Source organism: Protopterus annectens, chromosome 1.part1, assembly GCF_019279795.1.
Source record: "Protopterus annectens isolate FY-2018-M chromosome 1.part1, PAN1.0, whole genome shotgun sequence".
NCBI lineage: Eukaryota > Metazoa > Chordata > Ceratodontiformes > Protopteridae > Protopterus > Protopterus annectens.
The window spans coordinates 949,203,405-949,215,768 of NC_056726.1; positions in this window are offsets into that span (position 1 = coordinate 949,203,405).

Genomic DNA, 12,364 nt, shown 5'->3' on the forward strand with positions numbered 1-12,364 from the left:
GGGTTTTTAATACCATAATGGGAATGGACCCCATTCCTAAGTCAAAGTATGATTAACATTCATGAAATTAGTGTTGTTTAAATCTTTGATGCTAGCCAGAAGTGCTCCTTACAGCACCCACAATGTGCCCAGAACTGACTCCTTCTGCAATTCATATAGAGTTACATGTATCAGTAGCGTATCTAAATAAGACTGTAAAGTCTTTTTTATGTTTGCAATAGAAAACTAACACAAATAGCAATGCTTGGCAATTTCTTCTTCTTCTGATCACTAGGTGGAGTTTGACCATTAAACACCACAGAGATTTAGCTACAGCCAGGGATTCAACTTTGATAGAACCATATTTTTTCCTTTTGTTTAAAAGCAGTGTCTTGAATTATGTTCAGCAACTCAAAAATGAATGCTCTAGTAGGCAACTAACTTTGAGACTAGTTCTGACAACTATACTTTCATGTAACACTTCTATCTGAATTCTCTTTTACATTAATTACTAGGTCTCCAGTATCATAATTTCTGTTTCTGAGTTAGGCATTATAGATGCTTCCTCTGTTGATATTACTCAGATAACATGCATTTCAGTTTACAAAGAACAAAAATTAATTTAATGTCACAGTGCCATCTAGTGACAATTTAAACAAGTTCATTTATCTCTCATTCAGAAACATAAATGCAATTCTTTTACAGCAGATGTCTGATTACCTTGTGTATACATTTCCCTACCTTCTGAATAACTTGTAAATCATGCTTTATTAGCAGATTTTGTCTCCCTTTCATAAGAAGTGTGTGAAGTTTGTCCCATGCAATCCTGAATTCCCACACTGCTGGCACTAGGTACCTCCTCAGGAAGGCTTACAGTCAACCATCCCCTTTTCTGTGAAAACATTTTTATTATTATTATTTTGTCCCAACCCACCCCATTGTGTGCCTTCCAGCTAACAATTTGCCACTTTCTGCTCCAATTTCTCCTATTCTTTATATCCCCAATAATATTCCCCAGGGCTGGGACTGACTCAGCTGTAGGCAGGATGGGAAGGGGTTGGGGAAACATGGAATAAAGTTTCAAGCCTCCAGCAGTGTCAGTTATGCTGTTGCATATGTACAGGATTTTTTTACAATGCCCAAACTGGGCACAGCTGGTGAAATCATGTACATCACTGCACATAATGTCAGTCAGCTTCAGCCATGCCTCAGTAATCTGTCTTGAAATCAGAGAATGCCTCCCATCACTAATGGAGTGCTTAATCCCAGACAGTTCTGCCTTTCCACCATTGTAGAGTGAAAATTCTGACAAAATGTCACTGCAAAGCACCCAGTCCCCCCTAGCACCCCCAGCAACTGAGACACTAATCGATCTTTGGTCACCTTGATCACGGTCAGGGATCCATCCCTCTATGTCATGGAGTCAGGAACATTTTTCTAGGTATCCACCCTGTATCTTTAGACTGAGTTTTCCTTTTGGTATGCTTACACATCTTTTTTGAAAAGTTAATGCTCCTTTATCCTGTTCTTCCTTCGTTCAGTACTATATTTATTATGTTTTCCTTCTAGTCTCTCTTTATACAGCCTTTGCTGCTGACAGTCATGCCTTTGCTGTTCCAAGTTTTGTATCCTGCCTACAAATAGTGTGCTAATGCTTACACTTCAGATATGGATTTATGCCTGTTAGCTTTCTTTGACCACTAGGCCATGTAGGCATTTATGTACTACCTTTGTTACTCATTTAAACAGTTTTTTGCCGAAGCTGGGGGATTCTGTGATTATTACCTTCCATTTTATCTTGCCCCTTTTTGCTATTTCCATGTATATAGTGCATTTGCCCAGAGTCGTTGCTGGCTCATCTGGCACCCAGTGCCCATTCTTGATGTTGCACCCTCCAACCTCTTCAAGTAAAAAGCAAAAAAGAGACTTCAGCTTAATCTGTAGCAAACTGATTAGTGCATCTGCACCAATCGGCTTCCTACTGCAGACAGATGCCCCCTCAGCTCTTCAACAAAAAGCAAAAGAAAATAAAAAAGGATTTCAGTTTTCTAATTCTTGCAGTCAATCCACGCCTCCCAACAAGGAGCAAAGGATTTTGACTTACATGGTGGCAAGCTGACCAGTACGTTTTTACCAAGTGACTTAACATCCTACAGCAATGAGCAAAAAATAAGGACTTCGGTTTCCTACTTCCTGCAGCTAATCAATGCCGCCATCAGCTCTTCAGTATATGTACTTTGGATGACACTGTTGCCAATTGACTTCCTACAGCAGACCCACGCCCCTCAGCTTAAGCAAAGATCCAAAAAAAAGGCTGCCCATCTGTTTTTCAGATTGTCACTATTAGAATTCACTTCACTAATCCCTTGCTATTTATGTGCCCTCCCTCACTAACATGTCTAGTTTCAATGTCTGATAGTCATCTCCTGGAATCTTAGTCTGCCCCTGATAAGTATATGCAGACGTAAATGTAGGCCTGCACTTCTCCAAGTTTAATAACAAAGCACGAACAAAGAACAGTAACGCTGAAATATTCCCCAACACGTTTTCGTCCTTAACTTCATCAGATAAAGTCACATAAGTGAACTCATCTTAATATATACCAAATGTTCAGTAAAACACATCCAATAAAAAACAGATCCAATCAAACAATTACGTTTTAAAACAATACAAGCACCACTGTGATGAAATGTTATATATAAAATTTGTAAAATGTTTTGTAATTAATAACCTCTTTGATATTTAATAAACCATAGAACTGAATTTATAGTTATATAATTGTGTTGTAGCTTAGCTGACCTCAATTTTAAAACTGGAACAAGGGAAATCATTTCATTTAAACCAGGTGTTCTGTTGGCTTCTAGTATAATTTGCCAGTAAAGTTCTCTGTATTCCACCAGTGTTTCCCAGTTCCCACCTCTAGGATCAACTAACACACTTTCAAGAACAAAGAATTTAAATGTAGCAGATTTACATACATTGGTATGTTTATATAGTGCATTATTTTCTCGTTTTGTCCTGATGTCATAAAGATGCTCGTAAATTCTTTGCTTGAGCATTCTTTCACTTTTCCCAACATAAAATGAGTCACATTTTGTGCAGGTGGCTAAGTATATAATACCCTTTGTGTTGCAGTTAACAAAAGAACCTAATATTAATTTCTTTTGTCTACTTGGTAAATATGTTGACTCTCCAATAGTGAGATGTGTACAATAACTACATCTTCCACATTTAAACAATCCTACTTTTCTCCTAGTACCATTTTCAAATATTCTGTCATGTGTACCCTTCTCCATTAAGTTCTTGATATTAGCACCTCTCTTATAAATAAATTTTAGTTCATTATCGAAAATGTGATTTAGGTCAGATAATCTAGCAAAGTTTTTCCATTCTTTATCAATAACTTTTTTAACTAATCCTGATTGTCCATCGTAAGTTGTAATAATACCTGTTTCATACTTAGTGCCACTATTTTCATTGTTTGTCTCAAAATTTGTACAGGTTTATCCTTTACCTAAAATAGGTGCAAACTTACCTCCTCTTTCATTAGACACCTCATTACATAACTGGTCAAACAGTTCTCCCGGATAGCCTCTATTTAAAAATAAACTTTTCAAATATCTGCATTCCATATTGAAAGTACTATCATCTGAAGTCATTCTACTAAGACAAACTAATTGACCTTTCAACACACTTCTCTTCTGATAACCTGGAACACTGTCTCGAGTTAAAAATTGTACCTAAGGGTCTTAGAGTTTGCAAATATCCGAACAGTGTTGTTGAAGGGTCAGCATTTCATCAACAACTGATTTCTGCCTTTGATAATTGTGGTTTTGAGATAATGAGGGCCATTATATTAAATAATGAATGTGAAATGGAGAAAAGGTTGAACATCTTAACAAAGATATTATTCATGATTTAATGTTTACTGTAGATGAACATAAGAAAAAATATTACAAATTACTAAAAGATGTGGAAGGTAAATGTTGTGAAGTTCAAAACAGGAAATTGGGTAAAATAGAAAGAGATTTGAATGAGTACAAAACCAAAACACATTATCTTAAACCTAGAGTATTTGGGAAAAGATTTGGAACATACAGTACAAGTGAAAAGGAAACACCAGTATTTGATGACAATGATTTTGAGGTTTCAGAATTTCCACCGCTTAGAAGGTCTGAGAGACTGATGCACAAAGACCCAATAGATTACAGTTCAAAAAACTATCAAGTGAGGGAATGGGGGCCCCAAGGAAGGAAATGAATGAGGTGGAAAAATTAAATGATGTTATATTTAATGATGGATGTAAGTGGACATTGAATGATTTTAACATTTTTAATTATTCTAGTATCACTGTGACGAAACCTTTCTTTGATTTATTTTCAAAAGGTTTTGGATTTATACCCAAGCAAAGAACTAATATTTTTAAACTTTTAGTGGATATTAAGTTATTTATTAGAAAAAAAAACTTGGAAATATTTTTTAATGGAGTTAAGAGGACATTTTGTGAAGACAAGTTAGTTCGTAAGAGTATCTTCAACCCACCGCTTCACCCACAGTTAAAAAATTTTGAGTTAGTTTTGGAGAATGAATTAAGGAAGACACTATTGGGACACAAGGTACAGTCAAATTTATCTTTGGTGGAGCAAGAAACACAAAAATCAGTTAGTAAAAATAGGAACTTAAGGGTTATGAAACCCGATAAAGGTGGGGGTGTGGTGCTTATGGATCACATAACATATGAGGGTAAAATGCAAGAGATTTTAAGTGATTCCACAAAATATACAAGGGTATCTATTAATGAAGTAAATATGGCATATAAAAAAATAAATGTGATATTGAATGACCTATTAATGGAAGGGTTGATTGATTTAGTGGCATATAACTTTTTGCATGTTGAAAAACCAAAAGTTCCTTCCATTTTTGGCATACCTAAGGTGCATAAAAATATTGCAGATCCACCTTTAAGACCTATAGTATCTGCTGAAGGTTCTATCACAGCTCCATTAGCTAAGTTTGTTGATACAAAGGTGAAGAAGGTACTTATGAATAGTACATATATATTACAAGATTCCTGGGACCTTCTGAAAAAATTGGATAAAAGCTTTTTTTTCTGAAGACTTGGCATTTGCTACCTTAGATGAGGTTGATTTATTTACTAGCATTCCCCATGACATAGGCCTTGAGTGGTTTGAAGAAGTATTAACAGGATTTACAGGAATCACACACAATGATTTTAGAACAGTTTTGGTTCTAATGGAGGCAGTATTAAAAAACAATTTTATATTTTTTGAAGGGGAATATTTTAAACAAATCAAGGGGGTTGCTATGGGGGCACACAGTGCTCCTACTTATGCCAATATTATTATGTCACATTGGGAAAATACATATTTAACTTCTGCTTTTAAAAAATTTTGGACCTTTTATGGTAGGTTTTTAGATGATTTATGTTTTTTATGGAAAGGCAATGAGTTTGATTTTATTGCATTTATTGAATTTTTGAATGGTACAACTGATTTTTTAAAATTTACGTACAAATTAGATAATCAAATGTTAAATTATCTGGATGTAAATATTAAGACGAAAGATGGTTTTGAGTCGAAAATTTATAGGAAAGACACTTTCTCGAACTCATATCTACATTTTTCCAGTTCACATCCAAGTTATCAAAAGAGAAGTGTGTTGAAAGGTCAATTAGTTCGTCTTAGTAGAATGACTTCAGATGATAGTACTTTCAATATGGAATGCAGATATTTGAAAAGTTTATTTTTAAATAGAGGCTATCCGGGAGAACTGTTTGACCAGTTATGTAATGAGGTGTCTAATGAAAGAGGAGGTAAGTTTGCACCTATTTTAGGTAAAGGAGAAACCTGTACAAATTTTGAGACAAACAATGAAAATAGTGGCACTAAGTATGAAACGGGTATTATTACAACTTACGATGGACAATCAGGATTAGTTAAAAAAGTTATTGATAAAGAATGGAAAAACTTTGCTAGATTATCTGACCTAAATCACATTTTCGATAATGAACTAAAATTTATTTATAAGAGAGGTGCTAATATCAAGAACTTAATGGAGAAGGGTACACACGACAGAATATTTGAAAATGGTACTAGGAGAAAAGTAGGATTGTTTAAATGTGGAAGGTGTAGTTATTGTACACATCTCACTATTGGAGAGTCAACATATTTACCAAGTAGACAAAAGAAATTAATATTAGGTTCTTTTGTTAACTGCAACACAAAGGGTATTATATACTTAGCCACCTGCACAAAATGTGACTCATTTTATGTTGGGAAAAGTGAAAGAATGCTCAAGCAAATAATTTACGAGCATCTTTATGACATCAGGACAAAAAGAGAAAATAATGCACTATATAAACATACCAATGTATGTAAATCTGCTACATTTAAATTCTTTGTTCTTGAAAGTGTGTTAGTTGATCCTAGAGGTGGGAACTGGGAAACACTGGTGGAATACAGAGAACTTTACTGGCAAAATATACTAGAAGCCAACAGAACACCTGGTTTAAATGAAATGATTTCCCTTGTTCCAGTTTTAAAATTAAGGTCAGCTAAGCTATAACACAATTATATAAATATAAATTCAGTTCTATGGTTTATTAAATATCAAAGAGGTTATTAATTACAAAACATTTTACAAATTTTATATATAACATTTCATCAGAGTGGTGCTTGTATTGTTTTAAAACTTAATTGTTTGATTGGATCTGTTTTTTTATTGGATGTGTTTTTTTTTTTATTGGATGTGTTTTACTGAACATTTGGTATATATTAAAATGAGTTCACTTATGTGACTTTATCTGATGAAGTTAAGGACGAAAACGTGTTGGGGAATATTTCAGCATTACTGTGCTTTGTTCGTGCTTTGTTATTAAACTGTTTGTGACACAGTTCCTTGATTTTGGTGCTTTTTCTGTTTATTAGTGACTTTTGCACCTTCCGTTTTACTTGGTTACTTAAAGATAAAGTCCAAACTCTGTATTGGCTGTTCAACCTTTTTCTTGCAACCCATAATGTGCAGCTTAACATTATCCACCCCAGAAACACATCATGGATATTAGGATGCCTATTCTACAGGCCTAAGGTCCCTCTTTCTAATTCCTCAAATGTTTCCTGTACTGTTGCGGGCCCCTTGTCAATCAGGTCCCTTTTTTCTATGTGAACATTGACATTCAGTTATTTACTTTATGGAGCGGATTGCACAGTCGCAGGGCTTTTTCCATTTTGTCCCTTCCCAGCCATGCATCCAAGCAGACCTCATAATTCCTGGGCCATTCCCTCCTGAATATCTAGCTTTCTAACAACAGAGTCTCCCAAATGAAGCTGTTTCCTTCTGTCATGCAGCACCATGTCAACCTTGTATTATTAGTATTCCATCTGGAGAATTCTAGTATCCTTCTTGGGGTCTGCTATTGATATCTCTATAAATATAACAGTCTGAAGTCCTCTTACAGTGCAAAGGTTCTTGGCCATTCTAAGCAAAACAAAAATGCAAAGTCTCACAAATGCCTTTGCATTTCACCCTGACATACCATAACCTCAGACTTCATTATAAGCACAGCTATTAAGGATATGGGAGAATTTGCCTTCCCACCTCATAAAAAAGAAAGCTCTTCCATGTTTTTTTCATCATTTAATCTCTATAGCTCAGAGTTTTTTGCACTACAGTCCATCAGTAAAGCCCCATCAATATGTGACAGGACAGTATAAGAAGATGTACTTCTAAAGGATTGAACCTCTACTTAACCACCCTGCCCTTCCAGAATCCAATCTGGTTCAGCTGCATTTTATTTTATACATACACATTAAAGTATGCACATTAACAAAACAAACAAGCATGCAACAGCAGATACAACTTTTAACACCATGAAGCCTGACTTCAGACTAACTCAGAATGCAGAATCACATGACAAACCAATCCCTGTAGCAGTACCTCCTTATTTATTTATTCATTCATTTACTTACTTACTAATTTATTTTGAATTTGTTAATGACAAGAGATACACTAAAGTAATACTTCACATACCTACATATGTGGTTTCATCCTTACTTTAGAAGAACTGAATACACATTACACACTTTGGTTCAGCAAATACTGTTCTCCATCTACAAGCTGTGTGCCATGTCGTACACACAAAGGTACGGTGAACCAACAGGAATTTCTTTCACTGGAGAATATATGTACTTGACATCTCCACATAGGTACTATAATGAACATGCTTGCAAATTAATTTTACAAACTTAGAATACAAAGAGGGGATTGATTAGAAATGCCATGAGTATTTATTTATTAATGTTTATTAATATTTGGTAGCCAGGTATGTATGTGTGTGTGTGTATATATATATATATATATATATATATATATATATATATACACGTATATATAGGCTGCTCTAAAGACCCTTCTGAGCCACAGCCCAAGTGCAAAGCAACAATACAAAACATAAAACTGAAATGAGTTATATGCAAATAAGAAAAGAAAATATGTATGATAAAATAGTAAATCTGAACATACATCTGAAAAACAAGTAGCGTTATTACACTAAGTATAGAAACAGATTTGTATAGTAAGACACATTAACTCTTATTTCTTCTCAAAGCAATAGTCAAGTGTGACAAGCACCTTGAAAGTTTGATGATCAGAATCAGGATCCAGATCAATCACTAATGAAAATTCTGGTTGACCTGAACTTTGTACCACTAGTACATTTTGGTGTTTTCACTCAGACAACTGACCAACAAATCGATTGTGTAATTTAGTTAAGTGTTAAGTTAACTGCTTCTTCTGTACACTTTCACATCAGGACCCTGAGCCAGTTATGATCCCTGTTTCTCTGTAGAACTAATTGCAACACCTTTAACTGAACTGTTATGTGAAACATCAAACAAACCTTAGTTTTGACATTCTTACCCCTTTCAATAAAATGTGAAATATTTTTAGATGATGTGTCATAGTAAATCATCAATTTACACTGCTTTTCCTATGATAGTTCAACAGCAGGTTGTATATGTTGTGATATACCAGCAAAAGAAATGAGGCAGGTAGCTTAGACTTTAGACATCTAATTGTTTCCAATCATGCTGATGCTAGCCCCATAGCCTGACATTATCATTGGCATCACCCCTCTTTTTTTCCATTCTGTATATGGGGCCAGGGTGTCACATCAAGAATGACCATCACCTAGAGCCAATGTTCACACGTGGATTGTAATAGAGTATTCCTTTATTTAAGAATAAACAAATAATATGAAAACAAATTGATTAGACTTTTTTTAATGTTTGGACCATTTATTCTCCTTGGCTATTGCTTTGAGGATAACTAAAACTTAAGGTAATGTTTTTGAATTCCTACTAAACTACAGGAAACTCCTGCCTCACAGATTAAAGACCATTATCTGATATAATTTCACAAAGAATTCCATGTCTAGCAAACATGGATTTCAACACTACAACAACACTCTGACATGGTATCACATGACTGTACAATGTCTGCACGTGATTGTACTGAAACATGTCAACTCCAACTTTTTTCCAAGGATAACTGTGAATATCATGTTATTGGTGACTCATGAATTTTACTTAACATAACTATTCATACCCAAGCAGAAATGGTGAATTCAAGAAAACTAATCTTGATAAGGAAAAAATAAACTCACATTTGAAAGAAATAAATTAACATTATTTGATCATCCTGTCATAATCACCCATCCTCATGGTAACTTACATTCTGTGTTAAAGACGTTTAACATTTTTACTGCTATTCTGCAGCTGCTTGTCTTTGACCTGAAATGTGGCTGAAATTAGTCTTTTCTGAATGAATCCATTTAGCTCATTAACAGATAAAAATAGCCAATTAAAACATGAACTATACCACATATAAAGACATTACTTATGACTGGATTACAAAATGCATTAAGTTATAACCAGATATATATTCACTGTGCATATGGTTGTCAGTACTGTTTCTTATTTCTAGGAAGTGTACAGATGCCACTCCTTTCCTCAATGAAATTATAAATGTTTTTGCACAACTTATGCAGCAACTGTAGTTCATGTCTTCACTGTATATGTATTAAGCGTATACTGTGGATATAAAAAATGTACACACCCCTGTTAAAATGTCAGGTTTTTGTGATATAAAAAAATGAGACCACAATAAATCATTTCAGAATTTTTCTCACCTTTAATGTGACCTATAACCTGTACAATTCAACTGAAAAACAAACAACTCTGTTAGGGGAAAAAAATATAAAAAATAAAAAAACTTACAACACGCTGGTTGCATAAGTGGGCAGACCCTTAAAATAATACTTTGTTGTGTGCGCACACCCTTAAACTAATACTTTGTTGAAGCACCTTTTGATTTAATTACAGCATTCAGTCATCTTGGGTACACACCTGCTATCAATTAAAGAGACTCTGATTAATCCCAAATAAAGTTCAGCTGTCCTAGTAGGATTTTCCTGACATTTACTCAGTTGCCTGCTACAGCAAAAGCCATGGTTCGCAGACAGCTTACAAAGCATGAAAGGGATCTTGTTGAAAGGTATCAGTCAGGAGAAGTGTACAAAAACATTTCCACAGCATTATATATACCATGGAACACAGTGAAGACAGTCATCAAAAAGTGGAGAAAATATGGGACAACAGTGAAGTTGCAAAGAACTGAAAGTCCCTCCAAAATTGATGAAAAGACAAGATGAAAACTGGTCAGGGAGGCTGTCAAGAGACCTTCAGCAACACTGAAGGAGCTGCAGAAATTTCTGGCAAGTACTGATTGTGTACTACATATGACAACAATCTCCCGTATTCTCCATATGTCTGGACTATGGTTGCAAGACAGAAGTCTTTTCTTACACAGAAAAACATCCAGGCCCAGCTACAGTTTGCAAAACAATACATCAAGTCCCCCAAACGCATGTGGAAAAATGTGTTATGGTCTGATGAGACCAAGGTTGAACTTAATGGCCACAATTCCAAAAGGTATGTTTGGCGCAAAAACAACACTTCGCATCATCAAAAGAACACCATCCCCCACGGTGAAATATGGTGGTGGGAGCATCATGCTTTGGGGTTGCTTTTCTTCAGCTGGAACTAGGGCTTTAGTCAAGATGGAGAGAATTATGAAAAGTTCCAAATACCAGTCATTTATGGCCCAAAACCTTCAGGCATCTGTTAGATAACTGGAGATGAAGGGAAATTTCACCTTTCAACATGACAATGACCCCAAGCATACATTCAAATCAACAAAAGAATGGTTTCACCAGAAGAAAATTAAAGTTTTGGAATGGCCCAGTCAAAGCCCAGACCTAAATCCAATAGAAAATCTGTGGTGTGACCTGAAGAGGGCTGTGCACAGGAGATGCCCTCGCAATCTAACAGACTTGAAGTGCTTTTACAAGGAAGATGGGGCAAATATTGCCAGGTCAAGATGTGCCATGCTGATAGACTCCTACCCAAGAAGACTGAATGTTGTAATTAAATCAAAAGGTGCTTCAACACAGTATTTGTTTAAGGGTGTGCACACACAACAAAATATTAGTTTAAGGGTGGGCACACTTATGCAACCAGCGTATTGTACGTTTTTTACATTTTTTCCCCTAACAGATTTGCTTGTTTTTCAATTGGATTGTACAGGTTATAGGTCACATTAAAGGTGGGAAAAACTTTGAAATGATTTATTGTGGTTTCATTTTTTTACATCACAAAAACCTAGCATTTTAATAGGGGTGTGTACACTTTTTATATCCACTGCATATCCTGTCAGCAGACATAGGCAACTGAAAAACAAACAATGGGGTTTCCAGATATTTCTCAAACAAATCTTTCTAACATATATGCAGGTATGCTGTATTTAGGGTAGTAAATTTGTGCACTCATTTGTCAGGTTGGTATTGCATTTAAAGATAATATTTTTGCAAACATATTAATATCCTTTGAAGTTTTGTAAGTGCCTTATTTTTATTAAATATGCACAGAAGCGGTTTATGGCTATATTTGCCATAACTATTTTACCTCAGGTATAGTCATGAAACTTTTGACAAAAACACTGATAGCATTAACTTTTGTATTTGGGCATAATGTAATTTAAGCATCAGCAAGAGCTCCTGATCCATAAGCTATTTGTTCACCTCCCTTATAGCAATACATCATGATCTTGCAGCTGGCATTTGTCTGCTTGACAGTAGGTCATGTTACATCACATAATCTACGTGAAGGTGTCATAGTATTAAGCATTTAATATTTTTTCATTTGCTCCAATGACTAAAACAATGTTACATCCTGCTCTAGCAGCTTCCTGAGTGGTACTATTATATTTAACAAGGTAGGGATGAACTTGGAAAGATACTGTGCCACAC